This window comes from Bos grunniens, chromosome 29 (assembly GCF_055505025.1).
Source record: "Bos grunniens cultivar Pamir isolate PY7600 chromosome 29, Bosgru_T2T1.0, whole genome shotgun sequence".
NCBI lineage: Eukaryota > Metazoa > Chordata > Mammalia > Artiodactyla > Bovidae > Bos > Bos grunniens.
The window spans coordinates 38,222,383-38,246,926 of NC_141193.1; the positions used below are offsets into that span (position 1 = coordinate 38,222,383).

Here is a 24,544-nt window from a genome sequence, read left to right on the forward strand (position 1 = left end):
TGGAAATGAAACCCTGTGGAGAATTGCCCAAGTGAATATGCCAACACTGAGGGTAACACAGCCATGCTGAACTCTAAACTACCATGTCCAGCTCTTTGCAACTCCATGGACTATACAGACCATGGAATTCTCCAGGCCAGAATACCAGAGTGAGTGTTGTTCCATTCTCTAGGGAATCTTCCCAATCCAGGGATCGAACCAGGTCTCCCACATTGCAGGCAGATTCTTCACCAGCTGAGCCATGAGGGAAGCCTCAACTACCATATTGACATTTATTGATTGATACCTGTAATACAAAAATAGTCTACTGCTGGATTCACTTTTAGTTATATTTCCTGCTATTCACAGACAAAAGTATCAGTTTATGGTAAACTTTTTCATTTTTCATGCAAAATCCATCTCTCCTCTTTCCTTAGTAGGATGATTCATTTTATTTGAGTCTGGGATGCATCTAATTATTAAATTCATCAGCCTCTCTTACCACTACTGTTGAATATGACAAGTTATAGCCAATGATATATGAATAAGAGTTGTATGGAATTTCTAGGAAGATTGTTTCAAGAGAAATGATTCAGTTGTGGGAAATGCCTTCTCCCTTTCCTTTCTCATTCATTCTGTTCAGAGGGCGTGTGCCTTTTGTCTTCAGAGTTTTGTGTAGCCTTCTCTCTCTCTTACTTTGCATGCCCTCCATATTAGAGCTTTTGGTTGTGACTGGAGAGTTTCTATGGAGATAGAGTCAAGGAATAATGGAAGATCATGTGCCAGGAGCCGGCATAGTGCATATGGAGTGCATAGTGCATAGTGCATATGGAGTGCATAGTGCATATTGCATATTGAGTGCATAGTGCATATTGCATATTGAGTGCATATTGCATATTGAGTGCATAGTGCATATTGAGTGCATATTGCATATTGAGTGCATAGTGCATATTGAGTGCATATTGCATATTGAGTGCATAGTGCATATTGCATATTGAGTGCATATTGCATATTGCATATTGAGTGCATATTGCATATTGCATATTGAGTGCATAGTGCATATTGCATATTGAGTGCATAGTGCATATTGCATATTGAGTGCATATTGCATATTGAGTGCATAGTGCATATTGAGTGCATATTGCATATTGAGTGCATAGTGCATATTGAGTGCATATTGCATATTGAGTGCATAGTGCATATTGCATATTGAGTGCATATTGCATATTGCATATTGAGTGCATATTGCATATTGCATATTGAGTGCATAGTGCATATTGCATATTGAGTGCATAGTGCATATTGCATATTGAGTGCATATTGCATATTGAGTGCAGCACTTTCCACAGCATCATCTTTCAGGATCTGGAATAGCTCAACTGGAATTCTGTCACTGCCGGGAGCCAGCGTGAGGAACTCCGCCCGTGACAAAGGTCATGAGGAAGGAGGCTCGGCATACGCAAAGGCGGGATCGAGCCTCAGGAGTCCCCCATCTACCCCCAAAACCAGAGTCTGCCTACTTTCTGCTTTGTGCTTTCACCTACACCTCTGACTTTACGGGGGGCTGTCCCCCACTACCTCTCTCTGAAAAAAAGAGTTAGCTTACAGCTCCAGTTAATAATTCCTGGGTCCTTTGGAAGTCCTCTAGCCTGCCTGAATAGGTTTTTCCGGCCACACGTGATTGTTCAGAGCCTCCCAACTGTGAGAGGCATGAGATGTTCTAAACTGTCTAAATACAGATTCCTTTGAGCAGTTAAAAGATTGATTAGAAATTGTATTGGTGAAGGGATTTTCACTTGTTGGGCCAATGTTTGCTCCTAAGTTTCCATATCCCTTACCTGGCAGTGTATTGATTAATATAATTGGTGTAAGTAGTAGCTTTAATGTTTGTAACCTGGGACCCTTGAGTTAATTCTTTTTCTTGTTATAACCCACCACACCTTTGCTCTGTAGGAATGCAACTTTATCTAATGCTTTTTTGAGGCTGGCGCCTGACTTTAGAATAATCACCTTTAGAGAAACAGGCCTCCGGGCCAGAAGATGATGCAAATCACCTAAGCTTTTGCATATGATAAGTTTGCAGGAAGAAAGCCTGGCTTGCTGCAGGACTCTACCCCTTCCCCCATTATCCTCTATGCATAACTTAAGGTATAAAAACTACTTTGGAAAATAAAGTGCGGGTCTTGTTCACTGAAACTTGGTCTCACCATGTCGTTCTTTCTCTTACCTTCTGGCTGAATTATTCAGCCTCTTTTCTCCACTGAATTTCCTCACTGAGCTATCCTTATTCCATTACTCTTTATATCCTTAATTAAAGTTTAATTAAGCAGTTGTTTCCTGATCCTCGCCACCGCGGTCCCCGCTTCGAATTCCCTGGATCCACCGGGGCTGGACCCCGGCAATCATGAAAGACAGTCTTTAAGTCAGGGAGCTTCCGGGCTGGAGAGCCACTGATGCTAAACTCCAAGGATTGGCTCTCTGCAAACTACTCTGAGAGTTCTGCAGTGGGGTTGTGGGTTGAAAGGTTGAAAAGGCTGGAGCTCCAGTAGCCATAACGAAACAGGAAGTATTCCTAGTTTTGCAGGTAAGCACCAGGGTAGTTGAGCAGAAAAGCAGAAGGAGACCAGGGCCCTGAAGATTGCAGCTGCTGTATCAGCACTGACCTACATGCTTCTGGACCTATTTTATGTGAGAGAATAAATTCCTATCTTTTTTGTATTGACTTTTCTGTTTTGTACTATCAGAACTCATCCTAAAAGATATATTATATACTTTTTTTCAAAACACAGATATTGACTTAACTGTCAAACCATATCCACATATCCACCCAAAATAAATTCAGATTTTTTAAGGAATACTTCTATTTTTCATAGTATATACCTATAAAAAGCATAATGCCACTTTCTCTCTCTCTCTCTCTCTCTCTGAACTCTCACTGCAGTGTTATCCAATGTACACTTATGCACACATTAGGGCATTTTAGATTCGTAACCTTAGTTTGAAGACGATGTTTGGCATCTATACAATATAGGTCAGAATAGGAAGAAATGTGACCCAGAAAACTGGTTTTCAACAGAGGTTGAAAGATCTTTGGATTTCAAACCTGGTCTGAAATTGTATGGAAGACTGGATTTCTCTTTTCACACATGGATTTTTCCTCTTGAGAAATCTTTATTGTAAATAAATACAATATCTATTATTCCCCTCAAAGTAAATTGAGAGGTCCAAGTGAACAATCACAAAGCGAGGCAGAAGTTTGAGAAAAGGCAGACAAATTCACATCTACTCTACTACGTAATGGGCTTCCCAGGTGGCTCGGGAGGTAAAGAATATGCCTGCCAAGGCAGGAGACACAGGAGACGTGGATTTGATCCCTGGGTCGGGAAGATCCCCTGGAGGAGGAAATGGCAACCCGCTCTAGTACTCTTGCCTGGAAATCCCATGGACCAAGGAGCCTGGCCACAGTCCTTGGGGTTTCAAAGAGTCAGAGACTGAGTGACAGAGCACACACCCTAATACATAATAGTGGATCAAAAAATACTCTGAGGCCGAGCCCACGCTTAACTTGTCAATCTAACCACTATCTTAAAAACTAAATCTAACTGCTAACTCCTCGAAAGCCAAGTGCATAAGTGCCAGCATCCTTCCTTTATATAAACTATGAAATGAAACGTCACGAAAGTTCTGTATACTAAAGTATTCCCTCAAATTGTGAACTGGTCCAAATTACATATATAACCAGCTCTATTCAATCTGGTCCCATCTCTTACTAGTTCCATATGTCCAATTTTTTCCACCTACAATGGAATATTCTTCTGTACTCTTACAGCTTCTATCACTAACACGAGAGCACTTATTATTCAATACAGAATTGCTGATTTACAACCTTTTCTTGACAATCAGACAATGACCTCTGTGAGGATAAGGAGTTTGCTTTTTTTTTTATTCACTATTATTGATTAAGGTGTAACACAGTGCCTGACAAAACAGACAATATTTGTTGATGGAAAAATAAATAATTTAAAGAATCATTAAGGCAATCCAATGTTTCATTGTTTCTGTCTATATATTCAGTTCTGTTCAAATCTAAACCTGCCAATACATCTTGTACATTGTAGGATATTAATACTATAAAACCTTGGTAACAGGCTCAGAAATATTTTATATTAAAATGGTGTATGATGGGCAATTTAGCTCCTCTGCCCAGCTCCCATTCTTAAATAGTGGTAGGCTAATATTTTCATCTTCAGAGATAGGAATGGAGGAAAGGCATAGAGGAAAAGCCCAGGCAGGAAAGTGGGTCCCCATATTCCCAATTTTTTTGTGCCTCCACTTCCCCATATCAGGATGGAGAAACTGTGCCAACTACCTATGCGATCCCTGAAGTTTGCTCCCTCCATTCTAGAAATACCAGCAGCCAGGAGACCCAGCATCTTCCCAATAAACATTTCAGCTTGAATGAACAACTACAACCCAGCCGCAAGACACTGTTGAAGACTAACGTGAATTTGGATACCACACAGACAGCACCAAACTCCTGGTCCAGTGGCATGACAGACCCAGCTTACTCATGCCATTAACCCGGCAATGCTATGAGTTCACATTTTATGCAATTCAATTATTTTGACTCTGATTATCATGTTACAGTGGGTTTACATATTAATTAAACTTAAAAGATGAATACAAAATAGAATTAAAGAGTCACATAATTAATTAAACCCACAAATCCATGACTGGCTCTGAAAATACTTCTAGATATGGTTGGAACTATGTAAACAAGTTCAGAAATAACAAACGTTGCTCATAGGGCTAAATTTTAGAAGACAAATATCTTAGTTTCTATCACCAGGAAAATATAAAAATCTACATAATCTAGGTAATATCATGTTTTCCAGCTATTTTCTCCACAATATGCTTTATGAATACAAAATGATAATTGTTCATTAAAACATATTTTTAAAGTTCAACAATGGGGGACTAGGAAGCGTACCAACTAACCAGCCATTAAATTATAGCCCATGAATTTTAATAAATCTGTCTGTATTCAAAATATCAGAGCTATTCAGTGAATCACAAATTAATTGTGTGTGGAAGAGAATTTTGCATACTATAAATTTGGAACCATTTTTTAAATGGTCTCTGGTTTTAAATATAGAAATATTAACCTTTTCTAACTTAACAACATAATTATAAATTTCATAATGACAAGGAGATGAAGATATATACTGCACTTTTCTTGGTTTTTTAAAGGATGAAAGATGAAAGAATATTTAAAGTATCCCTTTAGGAATGTAACTGAATAAAATCAGGAATTTGATATCTTCAAACAAAATGCAAACCATGCCATGAATATAATTCAAATACAATAAAGTCAGCCCATATACATCTAGAACATAAATTGTCTAAAACACTATAGTCTTTTATTTTAAAAATAATAATATCCATTAATAATAATGTAAAACTCAAAAATCATGAAAAATAAAAGGACTCTGAAGAAGAAAACACTTGTAATTTTCCAAAAGTTATTCCATTTTGGAGTAGTTTCTTCTGATTTTCTATGTACTTTTCACATAGTTATAAACATTTTAAATCCATTTTTTTGTCCCAGCTTCACTCTTACTATTACATTAATTATTTTCCATGCTAATGAGCTCATCGAACTAAGTCATTTTCCAATATCCTTCATTAAAATTCAAGATGGTTGATACCAAAGATTGTTTTATCTTAATATCATTAAAATTCAACAGTTTTTGACCAAGAACTCAATATGTTTATCAATTAACCAACTAGACTCATTTTCCATCAAAATATTAATTTGCTAAATTTGTTATGGGTTAGATTCCCATTAATAATAAATACTAACACATAATAGTAACCACCAATATTATCAAATACTGATTTCTTACTATGCTGCTGGTATTAGACTAGGACTTCATTCATTCATCCCTGGGTGCATTTGTCCATGGAGGCCTTCAGCAAATGCTGGAGTGACATGGTGAGTGAAACCGATGCTGCTTTTGCCCACATGGCGCTTTCAGTTCCGTCATAGTCAGAGTGCATAGTCATGAGTTTCATATATATTTGTGGTAATCACAAATCAATACTATAAAATAAAACTATTTTGCAGTAGTGATTTGTGCAAAATAGAACAAACTCCTCAGAAAGCAGACTTTGAGAGAGAGACTGGCATTACTGGGACGTTTATTAGGATGAATCCTTGGGATCAACACATTTGGAGACTAAAGTTAGTAGGAGTGAGCACGGAACAAAGCTACAATACAGTTACAATTAAAGTCTCAGCTGATCTTAGAAAGAGTTCTGGAGCTAGCATGGCCCTGCCTGCCAGAATCACTCAGCCTTGAGGAAAACTGATCAGGACGCTACACACTTAGGTTAACCAGTCACTGGAGGTAGACTGCTCTTGGGGAGAAAGTGACATTGGGCAAAACTGCTCCATTTAGTGAAGATAAATTCATGAGAGGGACTCAGCTATGAGCAGCCACCATCTTCTCTGCAGCATCTACAGTCTCTTGTGTGCTTTATATGATAATTTCTGGAAACAATTTTTCCCAGATTCTGGTTGGTCTCTTTCCTAGGAGAAAATGTTTCCTTAGGAGAAACGCGAGTGAGACAATCTGTGCCGCTGCAGCTGGCCTTGAGTCTGCGCTGACACTCATCAGCTTCTCCCTCTGTTACTCATACTGGTACCTCTATTGATCCAAATGGCTTACCTGGTACAGAGACCCTTCATCCTTGAGAATTCTTAACTGTCAGTGATCATGCCCTTCTTAGACTCTGGGCACTATCCTTGGTTAAAATTGTATAAGAGATTCCCCAAAGATGCCTCAGTAGATTATCTCGATGTCAAATATATTAACTTTTGTTCTCACCATGTATTAGTAGACCTAACTATTTCCAATAGGGGAGTCATTACCATGTACCCATATCATAGTGTTTCGGGATCTTTCTTCCTGGGGGTTATGCCTCTTCTGTGGTCTGGGACATTCAAGTCTGAACTATCTCAGATCCAAAAACTAGGCAGGGGAAAACAACCTATCACCGATGCATCTGCCCTCAGCTTCCTGATCATCCAACCTTGATACATGTTGATTATATAACTTGAGCATAACTGTTTCAACTTTTAATCTATCTTGCCCCTAAGGGTGCTGTGTTCTATTAGCCATCTCCACATCTCTTCAACAGTCAGTGTGCCAAACCCTGCAGCTACCACTACAATCTTAGCATTCATGAGAGTAATCAGAGCCACTTTGTTAAACCCGGCCCCCAAGCCTGTATTATTTCAGGATTTTGTCGCTGTCATTCTTATCAAGAATCCCAATTTTACCAAGTCCTACTATTAGCCCTTGCCTACAACAGAAGGAAATGGCAACCCACTCCAGTATTCTTGCCTAGAGAATCCTGTGGACGGAGGAGCCTGGTGGGCTGCTATCCATGGGGTCGCACAGAGGTGGACAGGACTGAAGCGACTTAGCGTGCATGCATGCATTGGAGAAGGAAATGGCGATGCACTCCAGTGTTCTTGCCTGGAGAATCCCAGGGACAGCAGAGCCTGGTGGGCTGCCATCCAGAGGGTCACACAGAGTTGGACATGACTGAAGCAACTTAGCAGCAGCAGCAGCTGCACAACAGACAGGGGGCTTCCCAGGTGGCATTAGAGGTAAAGAACCCACCTGCCAATGAAGGAGACATAAGAGTTGTGAGTTCGATCCCTGGGTTGGGAATATCCCCTGGAGTAGGAGATGGCAACCCATTCCAGTTTCTTGCCTGGAGAATCCCATGGACAGAGCAGCCAGGCGGGCTACAGTCCGCAGCATCACAAAGAGTCGGACATGACTGAAGTAACTTAGCACACACGCACAAAAGACAGAGCGCCATCTCCGACTTTGGAGTGTCACAGGTGCCCTCTCACCTGCGCTGCTCCGGTAAGCAGAATGCATCTGTGTGCTCAGCTGTGTACGACTTTGCAATCCAATGGACTGTAGTCCACCAGGATCCTCTGTTCAAGGTATTTTCCAGGCAAGAATACTGGAGTAGGTTGCCATTTCCTACTGCAGGGGATATTTCCCACCCAGGGATGGAACCCGTGTCTCCTACATTGGAAGGCGCATTCTTTACCACTGCACCACTTGGGATGCTCTAAGATGCATCTGTGCGCGTGTGTGTGTGTGTGTGTGTGTACTGAGTCACTCAGTTCAGTTGAGTCTGTCAGTCATGTCCAACTCTTTGCAACCCCATGGACTGCAGCCCACCAGGCTCTTCTGTCCATGGAATTTTCCAGGCAAGAATACTGGAGTTGCCATTTCCTTCTCCAAGGGATCTTCCTGGCCCAGGGATTGAACCTGCATCTCCTGTATCTCCTATACTGCAGGCAGATTCTTTACCACTGAGCCACTGGGGAAGCCCAAGGATGCAGCTAGGCTTTCCCAAAGAACACAGAACATTCAAGTGTTACATCTGCTCTGACATAAAACTCACTTCTCTTCACCTTCTGATCTCTTTTCATAGAACAGAATAGGATCATTGAGGCACTTGTGTTTCACTTCTAGGGGCCATCACTTTCTCCAAACTTCTAAGAGCCATCCTAGCAATGGGTAAATATCACCTTCCTAGGTATTGCCTAGCATTTTAAACAATGTAGCTTGGAAAGTATTCCCATGAGCAATTTTTCTGCAACTCTCCCTCATTCCAATTTATTATTCCATCTCCAGACCCAGCCGTCTCAGAATACAAGCCTCAATATACCCCTGGATCCTGCTAATAGAAATTAACAAGGCTCAGCAAAATCTTGTCCCTTTCCTCCCTCATGGCTCCAGCACTTTCCTGTATTTGGTGGTGACTTGACTGTCGTCTTGTCATCAGAGGAGAACACATGCAGACTTGCAAGATGAAGGTGTCAGCATTGTTTGCAAGCTGGGAAGGACTAGCGTCTAACAGCGAGTAACTTCCATGGCGTAGAGTTCAGGGTGATGTGGCATTTCTAGATTCTCAAGTACATCCACTGTATAACCGCACCCTAAGTCTCAGCACCCCACATCTTTTATCCAGGGCTGTGACCCCGACTAAACTTGCTGGGACTAAAATTTCAACCCTTTCGGAGTTCTGTCACTCTCATAATTAATTCCCTCACCTGCCCCTTAGCTTTTTTTGGACTTCAATAGATAAAAGTCACTCATATGTTATTTAAGAGGCCCTCTGGCTTTCGCCCTCTGTCTTCAGTTGGAGATTAATCACCCACACTCTTTCATTTAGTTTCTCCAATGCATCAACATCACTCAGCCGGAGCCGTATAAATTCCATTCCCTGAATCTTCTTTCAGCTTTCTAGGGCAATTATATACCTTCTGCCAGAAGGAACTTGGGGGTAAATGCTTGCTACTGAGTTTTCACTCTAACTGAAGATTATGCCAGAAGCTTCTCACCGACACGCTTAAAGATAAGGAGTTTTTATATCCTTCACTTTCTGTTTTCCTTTTGAGTTCTCCCATCTCCCCTTGTTCAATGCCCATATCCCATTCTTTAGATTCTTTGCACTTACCTAATTGTTAGTAGCATTTGAGAATGAAGTAAGAGTTGGGCAGAGAGAGTTTGGGGGGTTCATCTCTATCCTCACTAAAAACTTTCTGCCTCTAAGCAAATCTCTAACCGTTTCCCATCCTAAGACTTTCCCCTAGAGACTTTTACTCTATAACCCAAAATAATTATTTGATCATACCTGAGGCTATGATTTCTTTACTGGGAAGACTTTCATGATTAGGGACTCAACATAATCATTCAGATAGAGAAGAATGAAATATTAATAGTAGAATTCACAATCAAAAGCATATGTGTTTCCGCTCCCCAACTGAGCAGAAAGTCATTCACCTAGCAGCAATTATTAGCAAAACCAACATACAACTTGGGGGCATAGCCTCTGTCCTAGGGGTGTGCTTTCTTATGCTAAGCAAAGTTATATCCAGGATAACTTCCCAGTAGACTTTCTAACTTTCTAGTTTTTTACCTCACAAATGAAGGAAGGAGAAGCAAAGATCTTTTTTAATAAGATATTTTCAATATCCACTTATTGAATTCTGCTCAAGGTACATTTTGAACTTTTTGCTCATATACAGTCATCTCATTTGACTTTTGGAAGAACAAAAGCAGATGGTCTTATTTCCATTTTGCAAGTCAAAAAAAAAAGCTGAATTCGACACAGTTTGATTTTGACTTCTCATTTACTATCTGTCCTTTCTTTAGACTATCTACTCCAAAATGGCAAGGTTTGGGTGTGTCTCATGAACATGATTCCTGATACACAGAGACATTCAATGAATTCTTCTGGAATAGCTAAATGAGCAAATACATCTAGATCGTCCCTGGAAAGGAAGAATTGAGCAAACAAATTATTGGTAAGAATATTTTTTTAAAGTGCATTGGTTCATTATAACTGTAAAGCTTTATGCAAATTATTACCTTGAACCATCCTTTGAAAATATTAATTCTTATCATGCATGTGTATATACATCCATATGTATGTATATAATATGGCTAATATATACATGTATGCATAAAGTATATTACATAAACTTCTGTAAAAAGTCCAACATGTTAACATAGGCCATTTCCTTGACTTTAAATCTAAAACGAGACTTAATGCACAGCATCAAAAAGTGTCTTTATTTTTTTTTTTCTGTCTACAGATTTATTAGACATAATTTATTACAATAGAAGATATGGAAAAAGTATAGTTAATATTTTTTATTTGCCCTGATCTAGCAGTTTTCATTTCTCCTCAAATTCCCAAAATGTTCTTTGTCAAATCCTGTATCTTGATTGGTTACTCAGACAGCCAAGTACCTGAATCTATTTTTTAAGAATCTCAATCACATTTATGGAAAATTTACTGAGTGTACGTTTCTCATTGCTCTTCAGATAAATGTGATGGCTTTACTGGTAAGGCTGACCCTGGCCTCTTATCTGATGCTACCCTATTTCTCTACCTCACTTGCCTCAAATTAAGAGGATCCACAATCATAAGAAAGAACCCAGCACCCTGCATGAGCAAGTGGCATCCACTCAGTATTCTGGTGTCTTCCTCACTCATAGCTCACTGCCCTTTTCCACTTTTCCCAACCACTCCACAAATATGAAGTCTGACTTACAGAATGTTATGATCCTTCTACTTTATAGTATTCATGAAGTTTCTTAACTTCATAAATTTCAATGAAAATTAATGTATAAATGCCCATACTGTTATATGGCTTTAAATAAAACAATCCAGTTGGTGGATCTAGATATCTGTAGAACAGAATATAAACCACTGGCCAACAAATGTTCTTAAAAAAAAAAAAAATGCTTTTTGTACGGGATTCTGGAGAGTCTCACACTTCTACCCAATCAGGAAGACAGCGACACATGAAAAGAGCACTGGATTGGGAGTCAGAGAAACGAGGTCTGGCCTCAGTTTTGTTTTTTGGCTGTGCTAGGTCTTAGTTGTGGCATGGAGGATCTTAAATTGCAGCATGTGGGATCTAGTTCCCCGACCAGGAATTGAACCCTGGGCTCCCTGCATTGGGAGCACAGAGTCCCAGCCATAGACCACTAGGGAAGTCCCTGTCCTCAGTTTTAACCTCAATCTCCTCATCTGTCACAAGCTGACGGACAGGCACCAACTGTGACTTTCCACATTATTTTTACTTCATGTCCTTTCTATCTGCTTTTTATTTGTTTTTCCTCAGTGCATTACCTAAAGACACAATTTAAACCATAAAGACACCTGATGCATTTCTGATTTTACTCCTGGACAGAGGAAGGACAGGAGTGCAGCGACGTGAAAGGTAAGTTAAGAGGCTAGAAGGCCAGCTCTGCTCCATCCTGGCACTGACAGCTATGGAGGAAGTGGGATAAGTGACCTCTTATCCCCTCTTATCAGGGGCCTCTACTAGATCTGAGAGGGGGCTGTGCATCAGACCTACTGGAGTTCTGCAAAAGTAGCCAGGCACACGGACTCAGTCATGTCCAACTCTGTGCGACCCCATGGACTGTAGCCCACCAGGCTCCTCTGTCCATGGGATTCTCCAGGCAAGAATACTGGAGTGGGTTACCATGCCCTTCTCCAGGGATCGTCCCTACCCAGGGGTCAAACCCAGGTCTCCCGAATTGCAGTCACTATATATTAGTGTCCACTTGTTAGTTTAGATCTTTTCAATTTTTCTCTTTCAATTTTTATTCACTTAGCAAACACTGAGCTCCTAATATGCACATAAGAGATGCTCAATAAATGTGAGATGAAGGAAAAATACACAGAAATTTAGAAGTCACTCCTGCATTCTAGAAAACATAAACCTTCAAGCTCTCCCCTTCACCATCCTTGGCCCCACCTCTGTTCATGTCACAGTCACTAAATGTTCATGTGAATAAGTCCTCAAGCACAGTATGACACGGCTGTGCCTAGTGCAGATGTCCATCTCAATTACAGCTTGTCTTCAAAGCAGATACTTGTCTTCAGCCTGAAACCATGTCACTGGGTCTTCAGTTTCATCTGCGGGTACGCCACAGTGATGATGCCTGCTACAGAGGACACGAGGCCTCCGAGGCCTATGATGCCAGGATTGGACTTATAGATCCCCAACTGGTCCAAGGGGTTCAGGATGTCACAGAAGTTCTTCACTGTGTCCAGAAACAAGGGAGGATGCCTCTTCAGAGAGTGGAATAAGAGAAGAAGAAGGGACTGGAGCCACTCTGTCTCGTCGTCAGCCACACTGTACCCGAGGGTATCCTGGGATGGTGACTTCTCCCTCTTTGCCCTGTCGTGTGCAACCTGTTTCATCTGCAGGGAGACTTCGTACAGATCTCTGACCAGGCTCAGCAGAAGAGAATAGTAGTAATAGCGGGCAGCCCACCTTTGCCATTTCTCTTTGTTAACACCAGAGGCGAGCCCTGTACTCCTCACGAAGAGGACGGTGTCACAGATGAAATAAATCACACGGTTCAAGCTGGCTAATGTTAGGCATATGCGGGGCACCAGGTCAGTGGCACGAACACTCTGCTGTGTCGCCTGGAGAGCATGCACCACATTGCCTAGTCTGAACCATTTACGGCCAGTGCTCACACTGGATTCCAGTTTCTTGAGCTTCATTACAACCTTCTCATTGTCAGCTTTAGGCTCTAACAAATATCTAAGCAACATGCATGTGTACTGAGTGGCTCTGAAGAGTCGGTCCCGGCCCTGGGTCTGGTTGGTGAAGCGGATGAAGGCGTCCATGGCACCCAGCCCAAGGACATGCGTCACACCAGGCTCTGCCACTAGTCCTCAGGGGCGGCCAACTATTCCCCGCGGGAGCGTCAGTCTCTCCACACCCGAGGGACCAAGTCTCCCCGCCCCCACGGGGGCGTGTACCCCTTCCAAAGAGGACTCAGTGGACCAAAAGTGTCTTTAATTAAAGCACCGAGAGAGAGAGAATGAGCCTCACTTTGTTTTGTTTCAAGTTGTATTTTATAGAAGCTCTCATTTCTGAATTAAAATAAAAACACAAGCTAACACTTCAAAGCTCTTGTATAAACAACGGACTTCAAAAAGCCAAATGTGTGTGAGTTCTGCTCTAAACCTGCTCCTTAATTACGTCCCACTTTGTATTCAAAACCATGCTTGTGTCACTTGAGTTCCGTTTCTTTCACCCTTTTGGGAGTATTATTCTCGAGTTTATTTTCAGGCTTTCTATGAATGATGACATTTTTTGATCAATGAAAAGGTTGGTGTTGTTTCCGAAAGTAATGGTATGTAGTAAAGCTGTTCTAGTTCAACAATTAAAAACATTTTATTATGTAATAAAATGGATTCCTTTTCTCTAGCTCTAGCTACACAACATTGATTCAGACACTAATTTGCACATGAAATATTATTGCTAGTGCTGTAGGAGCATTTATCAGTAAAATGTATATATACACATATACGTATTAGATTATATATAGATGTAAAATATACATATCCAGTCTCAGCAAGTTTTTATTTCAATATACAGAGAATTTTTTTTTCCTTTTGTACGTGTAAGCCTGCAAGTATAAGTCCAAAATCAGAAAAATAACTTAAGGTAATTTCACAAGGTGAAAGTATTTTGGAAAAAAAAATGTAAGCCAAAGTTGAATAAGACAACTTGGACATCTAATCTACAGGACTTTGTGCTCAAAAGTTTGTTAGTTGCGATACAAACACAAAGTATTATTTATAAGTTTTCACGCACAATTCAAAGCACTGAACTAGAAGCTAAAACACATGAGGTTAATCCTAGCTCTGACAAAATGTAATCGTTGCTCAACCTGGGGAAAGTCATCTCTCTTTAGAAAATTTCCTCCCCTGTTCAATGACAGGTTTGGGCTCAAAAGCTTCTTTTGGCAATGACATTCTCTGAATCTCAGAGAATCTGAGAGTTAGCTGGGTTACTCTTTTTTTTTTTTTTTTAATTTTTTTATCTCAGCTTTATTTATTTTTTTTACTTTACAATATTGTATTGGTTTTGCCATACATTAACATGAATCCGCCATGGGTGTACACATGTTCCCCATCCTGAACCCCCTCCCACCTCCCTCCCCATGCCATCCCTCTGGTCATCCCAGTGCACCAGCCCCGAGTACCCTGTATCATGCATCAAACATGGACTGACGATTCGTTTCACATGTGATAATTTACATGTTTCAATGCCATTCTCACATATCATCCCGCCCTATCCCTTTCCCACAGAGTCCAAAAGACTGTTCTAAACATCTGTGTCTCCTTTGCTGTCTCACATACAGGGTTATCGTTACAATCTTTAGACCAGAAACTATAAAACTCCTAGAGGAAAACATAGGCAAAACATTCTCTGACATAAACCACAGCAGGATCCTCTATGACCCACCTCCCAGAATATTGGTAATAAAAGCAAAAATAGATAAATGGGACCTAATTAAAATTAAAAGCTTCTGCACAACAAAGGAAACTATAAGCAAGGTGAAAAGACAGCCTTCAGAATGGGAGAAAATAATAGAAAATGAAGCAATGGACAAAGAATTAATCTCAAAAATATACAAGCAACTCCTGCAGCTCAATTCCAGAAAAACACATGACCCAATAAAAAAATGGGCCAAAGAACTAAATAGACATTTGTCCAAAGAAGACATACAGATGGCTAACAAAACATATTAAAAGATGCTCAACATCAGTCATTATCAGAGAAATGCAAATCAAAACCACAATGAGGTACCATTTCATGCCAGTCAGAATGGCTGCAATCCAAAAGTCTACAAGCAATAAATGCTGGAAAGGGTGTGGAGAAAAGGGAACCCTCTTACACTGTTGGTGGGAATGCAAACTAGTACAGCCACTATGGAGAACAGTGTGGAGATTCCTTAAAAAACTGGAAATAGAACTGCCTTATGACCCAGCAATCCCACTGCTGGGCATACACACTGAGGAAACCAGAAGGGAAAGAGACACGTGTACCCCAATGTTCATCGCAGCACTGTTTATAATAGCCAGGACATGGAAGCAACCTAGATGTCCATCAGCAGATGAATGGATAAGAAAGCTGGAGTACATACACACAATGGAGTATTACTCAGCCATTAAAAAGAACACATTTGAATCAGTTTTAATGAGGTGGATGAAACTGGAGCCTATTATACAGAGTGAAGTAAGTCAGAAAGAAAAACACCAATACAGTATGTAGGTTAAGTCACTCAGTTGTGTCTGACTCTTTGCAACCCCGTGGACTGTAGCCCGCCAGGCTCCTCCGTCCATGGGATTCTCCAGAATACTGGAGTGGGTTGCCATTTCCTTCTCCAGGGGATCTTCCCAACCCAGGGATCGAACCCAGGTCTCCTGCATTGCAGGCAGATGCTTTAACCTCTGAGCTACCAGGGAAGCCCATATATGGGTTATTCTTTATTAGAAGAATATATATGGGTTATTCTTTATTAGAGGTCTTACTGGTCATGTGCATCAATGATCAGGGTTGTAAGCTAATCCTTCTGCTTTATGGTTATCAGACTGAATTGCTCTGCTCTCTTATGTGAAATCCATAAGTTGAAATTTAAATGCCGTCTCGTGACACACCATGTGTTAGTGACCTGCCAGATGCCTAATTCTGCAGCTTCCTTTCATGCCCTCCATCTCTGTGGCCCGGAGCTACTGCTGTTCCATGCTCCAATTCACTAAATCTATCAAGTTAGTTCCTGCTGCAGTTCCTTTGCACTTATTAACTCTCCTTGAATGTCTTTCTCTCCATTTACTGTCTCCTTCATATCTGTTCTTCAGTTAAGACTTTAGCTATTCAAGTAAATATTTATTTCACCACGTATAGAATTATGAGTAATATGCACTTCAGTTTAGTTGCTCAGTCGTGTCCGACTTTTTGCAACCCCATGAATCACAGCATGCCAGGCCTCCCTGTCCATCACCATCTCCCAGAGTTCACTTAGACTCACGTCCATAGAGTCAGTGATGCCATCCAGCCATCTCATCCTCTGTCGTCCCCTTCTCCTCTTGCCCCCAATCCCTCCCAGAATCAGAGTCTTTTCCAATGAGTCAACTCTTCGCATGAGGTGGCCAACGTACTGGAGTTCCAGCTTTAGCATCAGTCCTTGTTGTTGTTGAGTCACTAGGTTGTATCCGACTCTTTGGGGACCCGGTAGACTGTGGCCCGCCAGGCTCCTCTGTCCATGGGATTTCCCAGGCCAGAATACTAGAGTGAGTTGTCATTTCCTTCTCCAGGGGATCCTGCCAACCTAGGAATCAAACCTATGTCTCCAGTATCGGCAGGCGGATTCTTTAGCTCTGAGCCCCCAGAGAAGCCTCAATATGCAGTACAGGGAAACTAACCACAAAACCACCTGAAGAGTTGTTGAAAATGTAGACACATAAACCCATCTTGACTTCCCAAAATAAACTCAGACTAGGACCTGAGATTGTATTTTACCAGTGTCCCTAAGAGTCAGACACGACTGAGCGACTTCACTTTCACTTTTCACTCTCATGCATTGGAGAAGGAAATGGCAAACCACTCCAGTGTTCTTGCCTGGAGAATCCCAGGGACCCGGGAGCCTGGTGGGCTGCCATGTATGGGGTCGCACAGAGTCGGACACGACTTGGGTGACTTAGCAGCAGCAGCTGTTAGTCTTAAACAACTATTCAATTAAGGACCCTTTAAGAAATATTGGCTATAACCACCCAGTCTGTGATATTTTGAGTTACGGCAGCATGAGCAGACTAGTACACTAAAAAATTGGTAAGCAAAGTCTTGAAGTAATATGTTATCATGCTAAATCCCTTACCTGTAATAACGGGGTATCAAAAAATAGTTTCTATTTATATCTGCTACTGTTATGTTGGTAACTACCATAAAAAATAAAGTAGAAAATATTAAAAGAGATTGGGGACAGTATATGGTAAAATTTTTACTTTCATTTTTCATCCTTATATAAAAAGTGAAAGTGAAAGTCACTCAGTGTTAGTCTGACTCTCAGTCCATGGAATTCTTCAGTCTAGAATACTGGAGTGAGTAGCCTTTCCCTTCTCCATGGGGTCTTCCAAACCCAGGAATTGAACGTGGGTTTTCCGTACTGGAGGCAAATTCTTTACCAGCTGAGCCACCAGGGAAGCCCAAGAATACTGGAGTAGATAGCCTACCCCTTCTCCCATGGATTTCCCTGATCCAGGAATCGAACCAGTGTCTCCTGCATTGCAGGCAGATTCTTTACCAACTGAGCTATCAGGGAAGCCCCATCTTTATATAGTTTTTCTAAAACCATGTATTTTACTTTTATCAATCACTTTGAAGTTTAGAGTAATTTTTAAAGAAAAATGAGGTCAGACTTTCTTTCCTAAATTTCACTCATTTGCATTTACTTTTATGATATTAGGCAATTTTCAATCAACTTTTTAAACTTGTATTTATTTATTTTCTGAGTAACTTAAGTTACTCAGAGTTATATTTACATTTTTTTTCTGATACACATTAAAATATATAATTATTAAAAATGTTCATCCATGTACCACTTCAAATCATCTCATGTTCCAGGAGTGGTACAGAGGTCATAATTTGCAAAACATGGCTAGATACAAGACTGAATTATCTATCATGGTGGCATAAAACCATTTTAAACACATATCAGAAATTTTTTTTAAAAAGAAACATAGGTTATAAGAAACTTAAAAAAAATTTTCTGATATATGTTTAATATGGTTTCATGCCACCATGATAGATAATTCAGTCTTGTATCTAGCCATTTTGTCAGAGTTTTTTCAAATGAGTCAACTCTTCGCATGAGGTGGCCAACATACTGGAGTTTCAGCTTTAGCATCATTCCTTCCAAAGAAATCCCAGGGCTGCTCTCCTTCAGAATGGACTGGTTGGATCTCCTATCTAGGTTGGTCATAACTTTCCTTCCAAGGAGTAAGTGTCTTTTAATTGCATGGCTGCAGTCACCATCTGCAGTGATTTTGGAGCCCAGAAAAATAAAGTCTGACACTGTTTCCACTGTTTCCCCATTTATTTCCCATGAAGTGATGGAACCGGATGCCATGATCTTCGTTTTCTGAATGTTGAGCTTTAAGCCAACTTTTTCACTCTCCACGTTCACTTTCATCAAGAGGCTTTTGAGTTCCTCTTCACTATCTGCCATAAGGGTGGTGTCATCTGCATATCTGAGGTTATTGATATTTCTCCCGGCAGTCTTGATTCCAGCTGGTGCTTCTTCCAGTCCAGCGTTTCTCATGATGTATTCTGCATATAAGTTAAATAAGCAGGGTGACAATATACAGCCTTGACGTACTCCTTTTGTTGCAGACATAGAAAAGAAACAAGGCCAACTCAGTCTCTGCTCTTACTAAGATCTCTTATATCTGATGAAAAAGACATCACAAATTACTTATATAATTATTTGCTTAATTACAATGGTAATTAATATCATGAATGACTCCCCAATAGTCTCTGAGAGTGACTATCAGTGAATCTGAATTAAATCCTAGGTTAGGGATACTTTCCTAATGTATTTGAAAAAAAAAAAAAAAAACATCACATTGATGAGCAGGAGTGAAATAGTCTATAGGGATATAAATATATAGACATTTTTAAAGCACAGTAAAGAAAAATAAATTGACAACGGAATTAGAGATGCCAAAGACCTTGACATTTGCACAATCTCTCCAGCTCCGGGATAGCTGATGTCTATGCAGTATATTGTTTTACTGTCCTTTTCAATTATTGGTACCTTGAATCTAATTCTCTCTCATGTAAGCAACATATAATTAGTTTTTTTTAATTCAGTCTGACAATCTCTGTCCTCTTATTGGGTTCATTAAGTCATTCACCTTAAATACTTTCTCAATATGTTTGGATTTGCATCTGCCGTTGTGGTTCTTATTTTCTTCATGTCTCATGGTGGTGGTGGTGGTTTAGGCACTAAATCGTGTCCAACTCTTCGGACCCATGGACTGTAGCCCACCAGCCCCCTCTGTCCATGGGATTCTCCGGGCAAGAATACTGGAGTGGGTTGCTATTTCCTATTCCAGGGGATCATCCCAGCCCAGGAATCCAACCTGGGTCTCTTCAATGCAGGCAGATTCTTTCCCAACTGAGCTACAAGGTCTCATGACTATTTTGAAACTCTGTTCTTCCTTTACCGCCTTCTTTTGCATTCAGTTCAGTTCAGTTGCTCAGTCGTGTCTGACTCCTTGCGACCCCATGAATTGCAGCACGCTAGGCCTCCCTGTCCATCACCAACTCCCGGAGTTCACTCAAACTCAAGTCCGTCCAGTCAGCGATGTCATCCAGCCATCTCATTCTCTGTCATCCCCCTCTCCTCCTGCCCCTAATCCCTCCCAGCATCAGAGTCTTTTCCAGTGAGTCAACTCTTCACATGAGGTGGCCAAAGTACTGGAGTTTCAGCTTCAGCATCATTCCTTCCAAGGGACACCCAGGGCTAATCTCCTTTAGAATGGACTGGTTGGATCTCCTTGCAGTCCAAGGGACTCTCAGGAGTCTTCTCCAACACCACAGTTCAAAAGCATCAATTCTTCGGCACTCAGCTTTCTTCACAGTCCAACTCTCACATCCATACATGACTACTGGAAAAACCATAGCCTTGACTAGACGGAACTTTGCTGACAAATAATGTCTCTGCTTTTGAATATGCTATCTAGGTTGGTCATTACTTTTCTTCCAAGGAGTAAGCGTCTTTTAATTTCATGGCTGCAATCACCATCTGCAGTGATTTTGGAGCCCTAAAAGATAAAGTCTGACACTGTTTGCACCGTTTCCCCATCTATTTCCCATGAAATGATGGGACCAGATGCCATGATCTTCATTTTCTGAATGTTGAGCTTTAAGCCAACTTTTTCACTCTCCTTTTTCACTTTCATCAAGAGACTCTTTAGTTCCTCTTCACTTTCTGCCATAAGGGTGGTGTCATCTGCATATCTGAGGTTATTGATATTTCTCCTGGCAATCTTGATTCCAGCTTGTGCTTCTTCCAGCCCAGCATTTCTCATGATGTACTCTGCATGTAAGCTAAATAAGCAGGGTGACAATATACAGCCTTGACATACTCATTTTCCTATTAGGAACCAGTCTGTTGTTCCATGTTCAGTTCTAACTGTTGCTTCCTGACCTGCTTATAGATTTCTCAAGAGGCAGGTCAGATGGTCTGGTATTCCCATGTCTTTCAAAGTTTTCCACAGTTTATTGTGATCCACACAGTCAAAGGCTTTGCATAGTCAAGAAAGCAGAAATAGATGTTCTTCTGGAACTCTCTTTGCTTTTTCCACGATCCAGCAGATGTTGGCAATTTGATCTCTGGTTCCCCTGCCTTTTCTAAAACCCGTTGGAACATCTGGAAGTTCATGGTTCGTGTATTGCTGAAGCCTGGCTTGGAGAATTTTGAGCCTTACTTTACTAGCTTGTGAGACGAGTGCAATTGTGCAGTAGTTTGAGCATTCTTTGGCTTTGCCTTTCTTTGGGATTGGAATGAAAACTGACCTTTTCCAGTCCTGTGGCCACTGCTGAGTGTTCCAAATTTGCTGGCATATTGAGTGCAGCACTTTCAGAGCATCATATTCCAGGATTCAGATCAGTCGCTCAGTCGTGTCCAACTCTTTGCGAACCCAAGAATCACAGCACGCCAGGCCTCCCTGTCCATCAGTAACTCCCGGAGTTCACTCAGACTCACGTCCATCGAGTCAGTGATGCCATCCAGCCTCCTCATCTTCTGTCGTCCCCTTCTTCTCCTGCCCCCAATCCCTCCCAGCATCAGAGTCTTTTCCAACGAATCAACTCTTCACATGAGGTGGCCAAAGTACTGGAGTTTCAGCTTTAGCATCATTCCTTCCAAAGAAATCCCAGGGCTGATCTCCTTCAGAATGGACTGGTTGGATCTCCTTGCAGTCCAAGGGACTCTCAAGAGTCTTCTCCAACACCACAGTTCAAAAGCATCAATTCTTCAGTGCTCAGCCTTCTTCACAGTCCAACTGTCACATCCATATATGACCACAGGAAAAACCATAGCCTTGACTAGATAAACCTTAAGTGAATATTATTTTGTATACTACTTTAAGCCCTTTAACAAATTTTAGCTCAGTTTTAGGTTATTTTCTTAACAATTGCTCTAGACCTTATAATATACACCACATCAGCACCTACTTCTAATTCACACTAACTCCAGTAAGATATAGAAACATTACTTATGCAGAGGTCCATTGTCTTCCCTTTTCCTGTGTCATCATTATAATAATACATATGAATCTTATATATGTTAAAAACACCCAAAATATGCTGTTTAAGTATTGTTTTATATAATCGAGCATTTTAAAGAGGCTAAGGGAACAAAGGAGGATTCAACAATATTGAAACAAAGATTAACTTTCTTATGTATCATCTGCAGTTCTCTTTATTTACCCCGGTAGATTTGAGTTACCATCTGTTGCTGTTTTCTTGTTCCAACATAGCTTCATCCCATTCAATCCTCTCTATGCTGTTATTATCAAGTGTATTAATATTCCTATATGTCTAAAGTCCAAACAACATAATTGTGTAAATATTGTTTTATGTGATTTATTTCCTAAAAACTGTACATTGGGAATATATTTATGCATATTTTATTGAAAAAGGAAACTAGATAGGTAATTATGCTTTTTGTGTTATTATCTTTACCAAATCTCTGGATTTTTAAGCAGATTTGAATAGTTGACCGGTGTCACTTCAGATATTTTCCCTTTGTTTTGATCCTTAGCATCGCTTCCTAGGAGTCACCTGGGTTCAGAACATACCATTTATGCCTATACAACAAGGTTGTGCTTAGGCCATCTGAGCCAGTAAGATTTCAGCCTTATTAAATCTCTAGGGGATTTGAAGATGGCTTTCACAGCTCAGGGAGTTTACCTTTTGCTTGCATTCAGCCAAAGTCTAACAGTTTAGAAGTTCCCTGAACTAATAGTTCAGGAGTCTGGCTGTTCCAGAGAGTGTTCAGCCTAGGGCTTTATGGCCTTCTGGACCATCAGCAATAAGTTCAGTTGTTTTTTAAATGTGTGTGTGTGGTTTTTTTTTTTTTTTAAACTTTACAATATTGTGTTAGTTTTGCCAAATATCGAAATGAATCCGCCACAGGTATACCTGTGTCCCCCATCCTAAACCCTCCTCCCTCCTCCCTCCCCATACCCTCCCTCTGGGTCGTCCCAGTGCACCAGCCCCAAGCATCCAGTATCGTGCATCGATACTGGCTGGACTGGCGACTCATTTCATATATGATATTATACATGTTTCAATGCCATTCTCCCAAGTCTCCTCACCCTCTCCCTCTCCCACAGAGTCCTTAAGACTGATCTATACATCAGTGTCTCTTTCGCTGTCTCGTACACAGGGTTATTGTTACCATCTTTCTAAATTCCATATATATGCATTAGTATACTATATTGGTGTTTTTCTTTCTGGCTTATTTCACTCTGTATAATAGGCTCCAGTTTCATCCACCTCATTAGAACTGATTCAAATGCATTCTTTTTAATGGCTGAGTAATACTCCATTGTGTATATGTACCACAGCTTTCTTATCCATTCATCTGTTGATGGGCATCTAGGTTGCTTCCATGTCCGGGCTATTATAAACAGTGCTGTGATGAACATTGGGGTACATGTGTCTCTTTCCCTTCTGGTTTCCTCAGTGTGTATGCCCAGCAGTGGGATTGCTGGATCATAAGGCAGTTCTATTTCCAGTTTTTTAAGGAATCTCCACACTGTACTCCATAGTGGCTGTACTAGTTTGCATTCCCACCAACAGTGTAAGAGGGTTCCCTTTTCTCCACACCCTTTCCAGCATTTATTGCTTGTAGACTTTTGGATTGCAGCCATTCTGACTGGCGTGAAATGGTACCTCATAGTGATTTTGATTTGCATTTCTCTGATAATGAGTGATGTTGAGCATCTTTTCGTGTGTTTGTTAGCCATCTGTATGTCTTCTTTGGAGAAATGTCTATTTGGTTCTTTGGCCCATTTTTTGATTGGGTCATTTATTTTTCTGGAGTTGAGCTGTAGGAGTTGCTTGTATATTTTTGAGATTAGTTGTTTGTCAGTTGCTTCATTTGCTATTATTTTCCCCCATTCTGAAGGCTGCCTTTTCACCTTGCTAATAGTTTTCTTTGATGTGCAGAAGCTTTTAAGTTTAATTAGGTCCCATTTGTTTATTTTTGCTTTTATTTACAATATTCTGGGAGGTGGGTCATAGAGGATTCTGCTGTGATGTATGTCGGAGAGTGTTTTGCCTATGTTCTCCTCTAGGAGTTTTATAGTTTCTGGTCTTACATTGAGATCCTTAATCCATTTTGAGTTTATTTTTGTGTATGGTGTTAGCAAGTGTTCTAGTTTCATTCTTTTCCAAGTGGTTGACCAGTTTTCCCAGCACCACTTGTTAAAGAGATTGTCTTTAATCTATTGTATATTCTTGCCTCCTTTGTCAAAGGTAAGGTGTCCATATGTGTGTGGATTTATCTCTGGGCTTTCTATTTTGTTCCATTGATCAATATTTCTGTCTTTGTGCCAGTACTATACTATCTTGATAACTGTGGCTTTGTAATAGAGCCTGAAGTCAGGTAGGTTGATTCCTCCAGTTCCATTCTTCTTTCTCAAGATCGCTTTGGCTATTCAAGGTTTTTTGTATTTCCATACAAATTGTGAAATTATTTGTTCTAGCTCTGTGAAGAATACCGTTGATAGCTTGATAGGGATTGCATTGAATCTATAAATTGTTTGGGGTAGTATACTCATTTTCACTATATTGATTCTTCCAATTCATGAACATGGTATATTTCTCCATCTGTTAGTGTCCTCTTTGATTTCTTTCACCAGTGTTTTATAGTTTTCTATATATAGGTCTTTAGTTTCTTTAGGTAGATATATTCCTAAGTATTTTATTCTTTCCATTGCAATGGCAAATGGAATTGTTTCCTTCATTTCTCTATTTTCTCATTATTAGTGTATAGGAATGCAAGGGATTTCTGTGTGTTGATTTTATATCCTGCAACTTTACTATAATCATCACGCTGCTGAA

General features: G+C 40.5%; 1 pseudogene across 1 annotated transcript; it reads right to left on the minus strand.

The window, feature by feature from the left end:
• Positions 1 to 10,650: 10,650 nt before the first annotated feature.
• On the minus strand, positions 10,651 to 14,068 carry LOC147342509 (peroxisomal membrane protein 11A pseudogene; annotated as a pseudogene). Its single transcript, XR_015157851.1, has one exon. The product of XR_015157851.1 is annotated as a peroxisomal membrane protein 11A pseudogene (transcript).
• Between the last annotated feature and the right edge of the window lie 10,476 nt (positions 14,069 to 24,544).